We start from the raw sequence: 14,716 nt of genomic DNA, 5'->3' as shown, positions 1-14,716 counted from the left end.
GACCAAGCAGTCCGCTCTCCACATGATCGTTAGCACCAGATAGTGCCGCCATATCTCTGTACCTCTGGCGGTACAGGTCTATCCGCTGCATCCTGTGAGGCTAACAGGGCACAGTGCTCTCTTAGCGTCGCCCTCCGGTGCCGCAGCAGCAGCTTCCTGCGCGAGTGGGTCTAGAAGGGCTCTGACCCGGTGCCTCTGGGCAGAGTTCTGTGACCACACCACTCGCACTCACACCCTATTAACGTGACCCTGTGAGGTAACAGGATTCGCCTCAAACACTCCGGGTGAGGTAACCCGAGTGTGTAATCATCCGCTATTATCCCTGCATAGTGGACCCCAGGCTGCGAAAGCACCTATTACCATCATTATTATTTGGTGCGTTCCGCCAGCCCCTAACATTATATTAGCGCCAGGGTCTGGCTGGTAATGGCGGACGAGCAGCGACTATTACAGTACATCCGGCAGCCGGAAGGCAGGTTGACGGCTCTCGAGCGTTCAACCTCAGCTGCGGATGTTACTGCGGCCGCTTTCCAGGCAGCTATAGAGGCTGTCGCCCGTGTTCCCACTATCATCCCTGCCCAGATGTTATCTCACCTCCCGCTCCCTGAGAAGTTCTCGGGCGATAGTGCCTCCTGCAGGGGTTTCGTGAGCCAGTGCGCTGTTCAGTTAGAGCTGCTGGCTGCGCGATTCACCTCTGAGCGGGCTAAGGTGGGATTCATCATCTCCCTTTTGGCTGGCAGGGCTCTGGAGTGGGCCACCCCACTGTGGGAGCATGGTGATCCCGTGGTACAGAGAGCCTCTCAGTTCCTAGACTCTCTGAAGCAGATTTTTCTGGGACCACGGGTCACACACGATACCGCGCTCCAGTTGTTGGCTCTGACACAGGGTGCGTCCCCGGTCAGCCAGTATGCTATCCATTTCCGGACACTGGCTTCCGAGTTGGAATAGTCAGATAAAACTCTTATTCCAATTTTTTGGAGAGGTTTGGCTGACCACGTTAAGGACACCCTGGCCACTCGAGAGGTTCCCATCACTCTGGAGGAGCTTATTACCATCTCCACCTGCATTAATCTCCGCTTCTTAGTGCGAGGGTTGGAGCGCTCCCAGTACAGACAGAGGTTTAGGTTGGCACCGACTTTCTCTAAACTCCAGGAACCTCCCGATCGGGCATCCGAACCATCAGGGGCTGTGGAGGCGCCTCGCGCGGCCGCTGAGTCCCACTCTGCTCGAACCTCTACAGTCTATTTCCACCGCTGACAGTCTGGTCGCTTAATCAAAAAGTGCCCACAGTGTTTGGAGAGACGGCCGCGTCTAGTGGCAGTAGGTGAAGGTCTATCAGACCCCACACCTTTCTCCTCCAAGCTAACTTTCAAGGGAATGCTAGAGTTTGGCTCCTCCACTCTGGCGGTTAGAAGTGTGTGTAGATTCCAGAGCGGAGGGCAATTTTATGGAATCAGCCTTCGCTCTTCAGCACGCAATCCGTTTGGTTATGCTAACGCATCCAGTCACCATCCGAGTGGTGAACGGCTCGACACTACCCTTGCAGATTACCCATCAGACTGCTCCACTAAGGCTCTCTCTGTCTCCATCCCATCACGAGACGCTGTCCCTCCTTATATTGCCCAAGGGTATTGATCAGGTCCTCTTGGGAGTCCCCTGGTTGCGTTGCCACTCTCCCCATATAGAGTGGTCCTCGGGGAAAATTCTTAGTTGGACTATGTCCTGTGAGGGTAGATGTCTGTACGAGTGCGTACAGGTTGCCTCCACGGTGGCTCCCGCAGATATTTCTTTGCTCCCTAAACACTATCAGCAGTATGCAGACGTATTCTCCAAGAGGGCGGCAGAGACCCTTCCGCCGTACTGCCCCTATGCCTGTCCTATAGACCTCTTGCCTGGTGCAGAGCCTCCCCGGGGTCATGTGTATCTCCTGTCTCTCCCGGAGACGGAGGCCATGTCACAGTATATCAGGGAGAATCTGGCAAGAGGGTTTATTAGGAAGTCGGTGTCACCAGCAGAGGCAGGATTTTATTCTGTTCAGAAGAAGAGTGGAGAGTTACTCCCCTGCATTGATTACAGGGGTCTTAACGCCATCACCATTAAGAATAAGTACCCTCTGCCCCTGATATCAGAACTGTTTGATAGGTTGCGGGGAGCGAGAGTGTTTACCAAGCTCGATCTGCGGGGGGCATACAACCTGATACGCATACGTGAGGGAGACGAGTGGAAGATGGCCTTTAATACCAGGGATGGCCATTATGAGTATCTGGTCATGCCCTTTGGCCTCTGTAATGCCCCGGCCGTCTTCCAAGACATTGTGAATGACATCTTCCGGGATATGCTCACCACCTCGGTTGTAGTCTATCTGGATGATATCCTCATCTGTTCCCCAGATATAGACTCCCACCAGAAGAATGTCTGCAAAGTCTTCGAGCTCCTACGAGCAAACTCCCTATATGCCAAGTTGGAGAAGTGTGTGTTTGAGCAGGAATCTCTGCCTTTCCTGGGCTATATCATCTCTGCCCAGGGGTTGGCCATGGATCCTGCCAAACTGCAGGCGGTGATGGATTGGCAGGAGCCTCATTCCCTCAAGGCGGTGCAGCTCTTTATGGGATTTATAAATGATTAATTCATTCTACACTTCTCGACTTTGGTAGCTCCCTTGGAGGCCCTCACCAAGAAGGGAGAGAATCCTAAATTGTGGTCAGAGGAGGTCTCCAAGGCCTTCCTATCCATCAAGTCCCACTTCGCTAGTGCTCCCTTTTTACACCGCCCCAATGTGGATAAGCCATTTATTCTAGAGGTGGATGCCTCGTCCGGCGGTGCTGGAGCAGTCCTGTTCCAAAAGGATGCTCAAGGTCGAAAGCATCCCTGCTTCTTCTTTTCCAAGACCTTCTCTCTGGTGGAGAGGAACTATTCCATTGGGGACTGGGAGTTGCTAGCCATGAAGTTGGCCTTTTCTGAATGGAGACACCTCCTGGAGGGGGCTCGCTATCCCTTCCAAGTATACACTGACCACAAAAACTTGATCTATCTCCAAACTGCCCAGCGGTTAAATTCTCGCCAAGCCCGATGGTCTCTTTTCTTCTCCCGGTTCCACTTCACCCTACATTTCCTTTCCGGTGAGAAGAATGTCCAGGCCGATTCACTCTCTCGCTCCGTGGTGTCAGCGGAGGAGGAGCCTCGGTTAATTGTACCATCTGAGACCCTGAGGACAGTGGCTCCAGTCGCCCTTGAGTCTGTACCCCCGGGCAAGACTTTTGTCCCTGCCCGTTTGCATCCGGAGGTCCTCTCTTGGGCTCACGCGTCCAGGGTGGGTGGACACTTTGGTACTAAGCAGACAGTTGAGCTTTTGACGAGGACGTACTGGTGGCCGCATATGGCTCGTGACGTCAAAAACTATGTTCAGGCGTGTGTTTCATGCGCCAAGAATAAGCCTTCCTGGCAACGACCCGCTGGGTTACTTTTCCCCTTACCAGTGGCGGACAGGCCCTGGGAGATGGTTGGTGTGGACTTTGTGGTGGTCTACCAAGTCCAGTGGCAGCACAATTATTTTGGTCGTCACCGACCATTTTTCTAAAATGGTGCACTTGGTGCCTCTCTCTCGGCTACCTTCCGCATGAGGTCTGGCAGTATTGTTCATCAAACACGTTTTCCGGTTACATGGCATGCCGGACAAGATTGTCAGTGACCGGGGTCCCCAGTTCGCGTCTCAGTTCTGGAGAGAGCTCTGCCGCTTGCTCAGCATTGAGCTGAATCTCTCCTCGGTCTATCATCCCGAGACGAACGGGTTGGTAGAGAGGGCCAACCAGACCCTGGTCACATATCTCCAACATTTTGTCTCGGCCAGGCAGGATGACTGGGCTTCCTTGTTGCCGTGGGCAGAGTTCGCCTTGAACAATACTGAGGCCGATTCCACAGGTCAGACTCCTTTCCTCCTTAATTACGCCAACATCCTCGTGTCCCTGTGCCGATGCCCAAGTCATCCACCGACTCTAGGATGGCAGACTGGGAGGTGGAGGCACGTGACATTTGGGACCACACCCAGGATGCCATTCGAGCCTCTAAGGAGAGAATGAGGCCCTCCGCGGATGCACACCGGAGTCCTGCTCCAACCTTCTCCCCTGGCGACTTAGTGTGGCTCTCCGCCCATAGCATCAGGCTGTGAGTCGAGTCCACTAAGTTGGCTCCTCGCTACATTGGTCCCTTTAAAGTACTCAAGCAGATCAGCTCGGTGGTCTATCGTCTGTCACTTCCACCACACTTGGCTATTTCTGACACCTTCCACGAGTCCCTACTTAAACCAGTTCACATGTCCCAGTTCTCTGAGTCATCTGTCGGGACATCAAACCTGTCTTCGGATGAGTTTGAGGTCAAAGCCATTGTGGGGCGCTGAACAGTGCGTGGTAAAAGTTTTTATTTGGTGGACTGGAAAGGTCATGGTCCAGAGGCTCGGACCTGGGAGCCAGTGGAGAACATCCACACCCCACTCCTTGTTGTGGCATTTGAGCATAGCAAGGCTCAGAGGGGAGAGGGCCCTAGGAGGGGGGTTAATGTTAGGCGTCAGGTTCCTGCCGCTGCACAGCAGGAATCTCGAGCCTTGCATTCGGCGGTCTCCCATTCTCCTTCAGCCGCAGAGGAGCCTGCTCAGCAGGCATGTCGTTCCCAGCGCTCTGCTCAGATCAGCTCTGTGGGTCTGGCTGCTGCTGCCACCTCTGGGCCAACAAAAGCAATGCATGCTGGTCAGCAGCAAGCCGCTCCAGAGTCTAAGTCCTTCCGTCGCTCCACTGACCATGCTCATGGGACGATCTCCCATTGGGGATCGGGAGTCACATGCAAGGGTCCTTCTCCAGATCTGATTGGACCATCACAGGGATCTGTAAGCTTCCGGAAGGTCTCAGCTATAAAAGGTTTGCATGGCCGCTCGGCCATGCTCTAGTATAGACTCTCGTTGCTACAGGTGTGATTGATGACGGATGCATGAAACTGGTGAATGACTTATTAAGATTCCCCTCCCTTATATATTATGAGTGTGGTTAGGGAATTAGTGATAGAGTCAGGGCCAGTAGCAGCATAAGCTATGTGCCGCCAAGCAGTCCGCTCTCCACGTGAGCGTTAGCACAAGATAGTGCTGCCATATCTCCGTACCTCTGGTGGTACAGGTCTATCCGCTGCACCATGTGAGGCTAACAGGGTGCAGTGCTCTCCTAGCGTCGCTCTCCGGTAGTGGAAACAGTGGCTTCCTGCGCGAGTGGGTCTAGAAGGCCTCTGACCCGCTGCCTCTGGGCATAGTTCTTTGACCACAACACTCACGCTCACACCCTATTAACGTGACCCTGTAAGGTAACAGGGTTCGCCTCATACACTCCAGGTGAGGTAACCCGAGTGTGTAATCATCCGCCATTATCCAGCAGCAGGTTCATCCCTGCACGGTGGACCCTGGGCTGCGAACGCACCTATTACCATCATTATTATTTGGTGCATTCCGCCAGCCCCTAACAGTCCCCACGTGTTGGAACTCTACACTGCATATGTTGGAAAGGATTTGTAAGCAGAAGAGGGCAGTTGTTGACCACCAGCATCAACAAGGCCGTCATTATTCAGGTCAGACTCCACACATACAGTTGTGGCCAAAAGTATTGACACCCCTGCAATTCTGTCAGATAATACTCAGTTTCTTCCTGAAAATGATTGCAAACACAAATTCTTTGGTATTATTATCTTCATTTAATTTGTCTTAAATGAAAAAACACAAAAGAGAATGAAGCAAAAAGTAAAACATTGATCATTTCACACGAAACTCCAAAAATGGGCCAGACAAAAGTATTGGCATCCTCAGCCTAATACTTGGTTGCACAACCTTTAGCCAAAATAACTGCGACCAACCGCTTCCGGTAACCATCAATGAGTTTCTTACAATGCTCTGCTGGAATTTTAGACCATTCTTCTTTGGCAAATTGCTCCAGGTCCCTGATATTTGAAGGGTGCCTTCTCCAAACTGCCATTTTTAGATCTCTCCACAGGTATTCTATGAGATTCAGGTCTGGACTCATTGCTGGCCACCTTAGAAGTCTCCAGTGCTTTCTCTCAAACCATTTTCTAGTGCTTTTTGAAGTGTTTTGGGTCATTGTCCTGCTGGAAGACCCATGACCTCTGAGGGAGACCCAGCTTTCTCACACTGGGCCCTACATTATGCTGCAAAATTTGTTGGCAGTCTTCTGACTTCATAATCCCATGCACACGGTCAAGCAGTCCAGTGCCAGAGGCAGCAAAGCAACCCCAAAACATCAGGGAACCTCCGCCATGTGTGACTGTAGGGACCATGTTCTTTTCTTTGAATGACTCTTTTTTTCTCTTGTAAACTCTATGTTGATGCCTTTGCCCAAAAAGCTCTACTTTTGTCTCATCTGACCAGAGAACATTCTTCCAAAACGTTTTAGGCTTTTTCAGGTAAGTTTTGGCAAACTCCAGCCTGGCTTTTTTTATGTCTCGGGGTAAGAAGTGGGATCTTCCTGGGTCTCCTACCATACAGTCCCTTTTCATTCTGACGCCGACGGATAGTACGGGTTGACACTGTTGTACCCTCGGACTGCAGGGCAGCTTGAACTTGTTTGGATGTTAGTCGAGGTTCTTTATCCAACATCCGCACAATCTTGCATTGAAATCTCTTGTCAATTTTTCTTTTCCGTCCACATCTAGGGAGGTTAGCCACAGTGCCATGGGCTTTAAACTTCTTGATGACACTGCGCACGGTAGACACAGGAACATTCAGGTCTTTGGAGATGGACTTGTAGCCTTGAGATTGCTCATGCTTCCTCACAATTTGGTTTCTCAAGTCCTCAGACAGTTCTTTGGTCTTCTTTCTTTTCTCCATGCTCAATGTGGTACACACAAGGACACAGGACAGAGGTTGAGTCAACTTTAATCCATGTCAACTGGCTGCAAGTATGATTTAGTTATTGCCAACACCTGTTAGGTGCCACAGGTAAGTTACAGGTGCTGTTAATTACACAAATTAGAGAAGCATCACATGATTTTTCGAACAGTGACAATACTTTTGTCCACCCTCTTTTTAATGTTTGGTGTGGAATTATATCCAATTTGGCTTTAGGACAATTCTTTTTGTGTTTTTTCATTTAAGACAAATTAAATGAAGATAATAATACCAAAGAATTTGTGTTTGCAATCATTTTCAGGAAGAAACTGAGTATTATCTGACAAAATTGCAAGGGTGTCAATACTTTTGGCCACAACTGTAAGACCTCAGGAGTGGACATGGATGTCAGACATATGTACCCTCCTCCCTCCTCCTTTGAGCAATCCACCAGGATGGTGAGCGGCGATGACACCATAATTAGTGTCACCATCCCGCTTCTCTGCATTCTAAAAAGCTCTCTGCTCACAATGAAAGAGGATGCATTTGCACATGGAGCACAGGGACATGGATCAAGGTAGCATACAGGGTAATTACACACAGGCCAGCCTCATGTCATCCCAACGTGGTTGGTTGACAATGAGGAAGAGGAGGAGGAGGAGGAAAAACAGGAGCTACTTTCATGCGCTATAGATGGTACTACAACCACAACTGTCATACCGTCTGTTCAGCATGGATGGCCTGAGGACAAGGAGGAGGAGGACTTCATGGTCAGTTATCCTGTTGGTGAGGACACGGAAGGCTTGCCTGTTACCAGTCTGGCACGCATGGCTAACTTTATCCTGCACTGCCTTTCCTGTGACCCTTGCATTATGAAAATTTATGGTGACACTCATTACTGGTTGGTGACACTTCTAGACCCATGCTACAAGGAGAATTTTCAATCTCTTTTTCCAGAGGCAGACAGGTGTATTAAAATGGGGCAGTACCAGAGGGCCCTTGTAGTGGAATTATATAAAAAATTCCCATCTGAAAACGCTGGCGGCAGACGTCACAGTTCGTTGGAAAACCAAGGAGTACAGGCAAGAGACACAACTCCAATCCAGCAGAGGCAGGGGAACATTGGCCAAGTTCTGGAAGGATTTTTTCAGACCCTTCAATCGCCCTGGGCCTGAGGCGTGGGGTAATGTCACAAGGAATATAATGTTTTGGAAGATGCTGAGGGAGTACCTTGCTGACCATACTAACGTCTGCCGTGATTCCTCTGTGCCATTTAATTATTGGGTATCCAAGCTAGACACGTGGCATGAACTGGCTCTCTACACCTTGGAGCTCCTGACCTGCCCTGCCGCTAGCGTTTTGTTATAGCAGGTTATTAATGCCGCTGGTGTAATTATAACTGATAAGCGCATTCGCCTGTCAATTGAAAATGCAGACAGGCTGAGTCTTATCAAAATGAACAAGGGCTGGATTGGGCCAGACTTCTCTACACCCCTGAATGATAACAGAGAGACATAATCTCCAATACAGTGTCTTTTTTTGGGAGGTGTATTCCCATGCATCTCTTGACACCCACACTTATATATACCCACACATATATACGGTACACGCTTCCTAATTTTGGCTATTTGGTGTCATCCTACTCCTTCTCCTCATCCTCATCATCCACCAGACCACCAGCACTAGAACACGAGGGTGACCATGTTCAGTGCTGCTACAGCCACTCTAGTTTGTTGAAAGGGTCTTTATGATGCCCGTCATTTTTTTAAAATATGTACCCCACAGGGGGAAATGTTTGTCAGCCCATACACTTAGTGTATGGGTATTACAAGTAAAGGAGACCAGCTCCTTTATAACGGGAAAAAACTTTTAAAATTCCTTCCTACACATGCCTCCTAATTTTTGGCAGGCCTTGCATTCAATGCATGGGCAAACACTATGGGAAACCCACTTCCTAAGAATGGGAACATTGCTTCCAGGAGGCCCACCTCTACGTCTGCTCCAAGGCTAATTGGGGTGCGTGTAACTTTGTGGCAAGGCGGACCTTGCATTCAATACATAGGCTAACAGTATGGCTGGACCAAAAGAATAATGTGAACTTGCTTTTCTTGTGCCCATCCAGTCCGTGGGTTCAAAGGCTTATTGGAGTGCGTGTAACTTTGGGGCAAGGCGGGCCTTGCATTCAATGCATAGGTTAACAGTAGGGCAGTACCAAAAGAATAATGTGAATTTGGTTTTCCTGTGTCCATCCAGTCCGTGGGTTCAAAGGCTTATTGGGGTGCGTGTAATTTTGAGGCAGGGCGGGCCTTGCATTCGATGCATAAGCTAACAGTATGGCAGTACCAAATGAAAAATAATTGAAACTTTTGCTTCAGGTGGCCATCCAGGACGGATGTTCAAAGGGTTATTGGGGTGCGTGTAACTTTGGGGCAAGGCAGCCCTTGCATTCAATGCATAGGCAAACACTATGGGAGACCCACTTTCTTGTAATGGGAACATTTTTTAAGGACTATAATGGAATATGGGCGGGCACCACAGAATGTGACAAACAATATTGGTGCTGGGTGCAACTCTGTACCAAGAGCATGGAAAATCAAAAGTAGAAAAGAAGTACAGAAAAACGTGCACTCACAGCATGAGTCAGTATCAAAAAAGGCTTTTATTAGACATACATATACCAAACAGGCAAATGTGCACAATAAAACATAATTAAAAACAAGTGAAAAGACATACAGACTAGTGGATACATGGTCATGATGAAATGCAAATTTATGTTCAAATGAATAAAGGGTAATACGTGAAAGTGATAAATCACTACTCAGCAGGAGAGGAAAATATATGTAATGGGCACACTCACAAAGATAGAAATGTATCAAAGCTGAATAGTACTAGCAGCTAATAATAAAGGAGTGCTCCTTGTTAGATAAAATAGGGTTAATCCATAATACCCAGATAATAGGTGCACTCATAAAAAATAGCAGTGTATCAATGCTGAAAAGTACTAACAGCTAGTAATAAAGGAGTGCTCCCTATTGGACTACTCCTGCTGAGTAGTGATTTATCACTTTCATGTATTACCCTTTATTTGCATAAATTTGCATTGCATCATGATAATGTATCCACTAGTCTGCATGTCTTTTCATTTGTTTTTAATTATGCTTTATTGTGCACATTTGCCTGTTTGGTATATGTATGTCTAATACAGTAAAAGCCTTTTTTGATACTGACTCATGCTGTGAGTGCACGTTTTTCTGTACTTCTTTTCTACTTTTGATTTAACACCTTTTAAGGAGGCACTCCTGTACTTCTCATGAAAGGGGTATTGGGGTGCGTCCTAATTTTTGGCAGTCCACACACACAATGCATAGGCAATAACTGTATAAGAGAAACACTGTTTTATAATGGCCTTTAAGAATAGTAATGCCGACTGATGCCCCTATAAAAATAGGCTTTGTACTTTAATAGTCACTCCTTCATAAATGATACAAGATGTGTCTGATGATGTGTCACACACCACATGGCCAGCTAAGATTGTTAAATGCTACAATGACATTTCTCAGTGAGTGCATTTGTATTAAACACTATATGTGAACATAGCCCAAGAGTAGCATTTTTTGGGGGATTATTTCTTTTGCCTTACATAAAGATTATTACCCTGGAAAGGATGTCCCTTAACATATTTCCCTGTAAAATCAATTTTGGTTTTGTTTTTATATGTTTTTGGGTGCACCTGTAAAAGTGGTGTCACACTCTGACAACATTGGTCACAGCAGTGACCTAGGAGTCAGAAATGCTTCTATGAGCGATCCTCATGATGTTCCCATGTCGTTTGTGCACTGTCCCCATACATTTCCAACGTTTTAATACCCTAGAAAGACCTCCAGGGGCGGAGGCAAAAGAGCTCAGAATTTCCCATAGACTAACATTGGGCTCATTGCTCAGGTCGAGTACCCGAGTATTCCAATTTGCTCGACCCGAGCAACAAGCACCCAAGCATTTTAGTGTTTGCTCATCACTAGTCATAAGTAGTGTTGAGCATTCCGATACCGCAAGTATCGGGTATCGGCCGATACTTGCTGTATCGGAATTCCGATACCGACTTCCGATATTTTTTCAATATCGGAATTCGGCATCGGAATTGGAAGTTCAAAGTTGATTGACAGACTGACGTCATCATGATGCGCGGTGTGTGCGCATCATGATGCGCCGTCATTTCGGGCCTTCCGGGGGTCTCTGCCGGCCTGCCGGGGGGCTGTGTGGACTGCCCGGGGTCTGTACCGGCCTGCCGGGGGGCTGTGCCGGCCTGCCGGTGGTCTGTGCACCCTGTGGGGGTCTGTACCGGCCTGCCGGGGGGCTGTGCCGGCCTGCCGGTGGTCTGTGCACCCTGGGGGGGTCTGTACCGGCCTGCCGGGGGGCTGTGCCGGCCTGCCGGGGGGCTGTGCTGATGTCCGGGGGTCTGTGCAAGCATCGTCCGATGGGACTACAAGTCCCATCGGGCGATGCCTGCTACCATGACAGTGATTGACACATTAGCCAATGATGGGACAGTAGTAGTCCCATCATCCGGCTAATGTGTTAAATGTTAAAAAAAAAAAAAAAAAAATACTACATACATACTACATGCATGCTACATACATACTACATGCTACATACATACTACATATATACTACATACATACTACATACATGCTACATACATACTACATACATGCTACATACATACTACATACATACTACATACATACTACATGCATGCTACATACATACTACATGCTACATACATACTACATATATACTACATACATACTACATATATACTACATACATACTACATACATGCTACATACATACTGCATGCTACATACATACTACATACATACTACATACATACTACATGCATGCTACATACATACTACATGCATGCTACATACATACTACATGCATGCTACATGCATGCTACATACATACTACATGCTACATACATACCACATACATACTACATACATACTACATACTACATATATACTACATGCATGCTACATACATACTACATGCTACATACATACCACATACATACTACATACATGCTACATACTACATACATACTACATACATACTACATGCATGCTACATACATACTACATGCATGCTACATACATACTACATGCCACATACATACCACATACATACTACATACATGCTACATACATACTACATATATACTACATGCATGCTACATACATACTACATATATACTACATGCATGCTACATACATACTACATGCTACATGCATGCTACATACATACTACATACATACTACATGCTACATACATACCACATATATACTACATACATACAATACATTCATACAATACATACATAGACATACAGTACATATAACATAGAGTAACATACTTACCAATACTTGTCACATTGTTCCCCGAAGCCATTGTCTTTTCCGGAATAAATATTAACATAACAAACCACAAAAATACTCACCCACGATCCGAAGCAGTCCACGAGTGTGTCCCACGACGATCTTGGGTAGAGAACGGCAGCATCAGATGATGCTGCCGTTCTCTACGGGCTGCAGGAATCCAATGATGGAAGGTAGGTATCCTTCCGCACTGTATTCCTCCGCCACTTAAAAAAAAAAAAGTCCCTAGTCTCACTTTATGCCATTGCTGCGTGGGAAATTCCCACACAGCAATGGCACAGTGGTATGTATGTAGCATGTAGTATGTATGTAGTATGTATGTAGCATGCATGTAGCATGTAGTATGTATGTAGCATGCATGTAGTATATATGTAGTATGTATGCAGCATGTAGTATGTATGTAGCATGCATGTAGCATGCATGTAGTATGTATGTAGTATGTATGTAGTATATATGTAGTATGTATGTAGCATGTAGTATGTATGTAGCATGCATGTAGTATATATGTAGTATGTATGTAGCATGTAGTATGTATGTAGCATGCATGTAGTATATATGTAGTATGTAGCATGTAGTATGTATGTAGCATGCATGTAGTATATATGTAGTATGTAGTATGTATGTAGCATGCATGTAGTATATATGTAGTATGTAGCATGTAGTATGTATGTAGCATGCATGTAGTATATATGTGTTATGTATGTAGCATGTAGCATGCATGTAGCATGCATGTAGTATGTATGTAGTATATATGTGGTATGTATGTAGCATGCAGTATGTATGTAGCATGCATGTAGTATATATGTAGTATGTATGTTGCATGTAGTATATATGTAGTATGAATGTAGCATGTATGTAGTATGTAGTATGAATGTAGCATGTATGTAGTATGCATGTTGTATGTATGTAGCATGTAATTTTTTTTTTTTTTTTTTTTTTTTTACATTTAACACATTAGCCGGATGATGGGACTACTACTGTCCCATCATTGGCTAATGTGTCAATCACTGTCATGGTAGCAGGCATCGCCCGATGGGACTTGTAGTCCCATCGGACGATGCCTGCACAGACCCCCGGAGCCTGCACAGACCACCGGCAGGCCGGCACAGACCACCGGCAGGCCGGCACAGCCCCCCGGCAGGCCGGCACAGCCCCCCGGAGCCTGCACAGCCCCCCGGCAGGCCGGCACAGCCCCCCGGCAGGCCGGCACAGCCCCCCGGAGCCTGCACAGACCACCGGCAGGCCGGCACAGCCCCCCGGCAGGCCGGCACAGACCACCGGAGCCTGCACAGACCCCCTGGCAGGCCGGCACAGCCCCCCGAAAGGCCCGTACAGACCCCAGAGAGGCTGTACAAGGGCAGGAAAGGGTTTTTCTTATTCCGATACCGGAAGTCCCATAGACTTGAATGGGACTTCCGGTATCGGAATCGGAGATACCGATACTTTTTTTAAAGATCGGCCGATACCATCCGATACGATACTTTGAAGTATCGGACGGTATCGCTCAACTCTAGTCATAAGTATTCAGGGCCTTTGCTCATATTTAAGTCACATGCTTTGCTCAGTATTGAGTAGAAGCGCCCTTTTGCGGCAGTACAGCCATGATTCTTCTTGGGAATGATGCAACAAGTTTTTCACACCTGGATTTGGAGATCCTCTGCCATTCTTCCTTGCAGATCCTCTCCAGTTCCATTAGGTTGGATGGTGAACGTTGGTGTACAGCCATTTTCAGGTCTCTCCAGAGATGCTCAATTGGGTTGAGGTCAGGGCTCTGGCTGGGCCATTCAAGAATGATCACAGAGTTGTTCTGAAGCCACTCCTTTGTTATTTTAGCTGTGTGTTTAGGGTCACTGTCTTGTTGGAAGGTAAACCTTCTGCCAAGACAGAGGACCAGAGCACTCTGGAAGAGGTTTTCATCCACGATATCTCTGTACTTGGCTGTATTCATGTTTCCTTCAATTGCAAACAGTTGTCCTGTCTCTGCAGGTGAAAAACACCCCCATAGCATGATGCTGCCACCACCTTGCTTCACTGTTGGGATTCTATTGGGCAGGTGATGAGCAGTGCCTGTTTTTCTTCACACATACTGCTTACAATTATCAGCAAAAAGTTCTATCTTCGTCTCATCAGACAGAGAATCTTATTTCTCATAGTCTGGGAGTCCTTCATGCATTTTTTAGCAAACTCTATGCGGGCGTTCATATCTCTTGCACTGAGGAGAGGCTTCCATCAGGCCACTGTGCCATAAAGCCATAAAGGCCCAACGGGTGGAGGGCTGCAGTGATAATTGACTTTGCGGACCTTTCTTCCATCTCCCTACTGCATCTGTGGAGCTCAGCCACAGTGATCTTGGAGTTCTTCTTTAACTCTCTCACCAAGGCTCTTCTCCCACGATTGCTCAGTTTGG

The 14,716-nt window shown here is 47.3% G+C and overlaps 1 pseudogene; it reads left to right on the top strand.

Annotated features, from left to right (window-relative positions):
* Nucleotides 1–426: 426 nt before the first annotated feature.
* LOC141084981 (myeloid cell surface antigen CD33-like) overlaps nucleotides 427–14,716 on the top strand; it is a 35,611-nt pseudogene continuing 21,321 nt past the window's right edge.

Source organism: Dendrobates tinctorius, unplaced genomic scaffold (genome assembly GCF_039654945.1).
Source record: "Dendrobates tinctorius isolate UK_male_01 unplaced genomic scaffold, ASM3965494v1 ptg000028l, whole genome shotgun sequence".
Taxonomy (NCBI): domain Eukaryota; kingdom Metazoa; phylum Chordata; class Amphibia; order Anura; family Dendrobatidae; genus Dendrobates; species Dendrobates tinctorius.
Note: the sequence above shows the minus strand (reverse complement) of the source record. Positions and strands in the feature narration are given on the sequence as shown.